The following is a 1,142-nucleotide window of genomic DNA, read 5'->3' as shown; positions in this document are numbered from 1 at the left end:
GTGTGTGTGTGTGTGTGTGTGTGTGTGTGTGTGTGCGTGTATGTATGCATGCATGTATATAGGCACGCACGAACACATATGTGTGTATATGTATGTATATATATGTATATATATATATATATATATATATATATATATATATATATATATATATAGAGAGAGAGAGAGAGAGAGAGAGAGAGAGAGAGAGAGAGAGCGAGAGAGAGAGAGAGAGAGAGAGAGAGAAGAGGAAAGGTACAGGTCACTCAATATCGTATAAATACATTGCCATTGCTCGAATTATGAAAGACACATAGATGACAAAGCTAACCATTCCTTTGTTTTCATGCACCTTAGACTTTACCAAACATCCAAGCAGACATAACACAGTTATCAAGGACATACATATCAATCCGTAGTCGAAGCCGTTGCCAGATGACCGGATTGAGATGAAGTGCTGACGTCATACAAAAATGGCGGCTGTAATGGTATACCTTTGACGATTTTTAAAGACTATAAAAGTGATAGATTGCCTAACCGTCTTCAACGTTATGTATACTTAATAATTTCTAATTAGATATAACAAGGAGCTTTGATTAGAGAGTGTTTTCAGCAGAGTCATGATACAATAAGCGTTTTCTTCTCCTTTTTATACCATTCAGCATAAAACAGACAACAGAAAAATCTCACCAAAGAAGCGAGTGAAAATAAATAGTCGTTCCTGTTTCATACGACAGAGATGACGGGTTGAAATGAATATCGGGAAAATTATATACAATTCTAGAATGCTAATCACCCTATGCAAATATATATGGCAATCAAACACAATCCATCATCAAAATAGCTTTATTATCGCTCATTATCATCAACGTAATTATTGCTCGCATTCACTCGTCATCGTGGAAATAATTGCCACCATCAAAATAATGGCAATTTTGTTGACAGATTGAGAGAAAAACAGAAAAGAAAAATGATCCAGATGATATTGCGTTACGTATATTTTTTATTGTTATCGTTATTGCTATCATTACTCCTCTTGTCATTAGCAGAAGTAGTAATAGTTATGATAGTAATAGTAGCAGTAGTGGCAGAAGTAATAATAGTACTAGTTGTAGTAGTAACAACAGTATTGCTGGTGGTATCATTATTATCGTTATTGTGAT

The sequence above is a fragment of the Penaeus vannamei genome, chromosome 4 (genome assembly GCF_042767895.1).
Source record: "Penaeus vannamei isolate JL-2024 chromosome 4, ASM4276789v1, whole genome shotgun sequence".
Lineage (NCBI taxonomy): Eukaryota > Metazoa > Arthropoda > Malacostraca > Decapoda > Penaeidae > Penaeus > Penaeus vannamei.
This window is presented reverse-complemented; position numbering follows the sequence as displayed.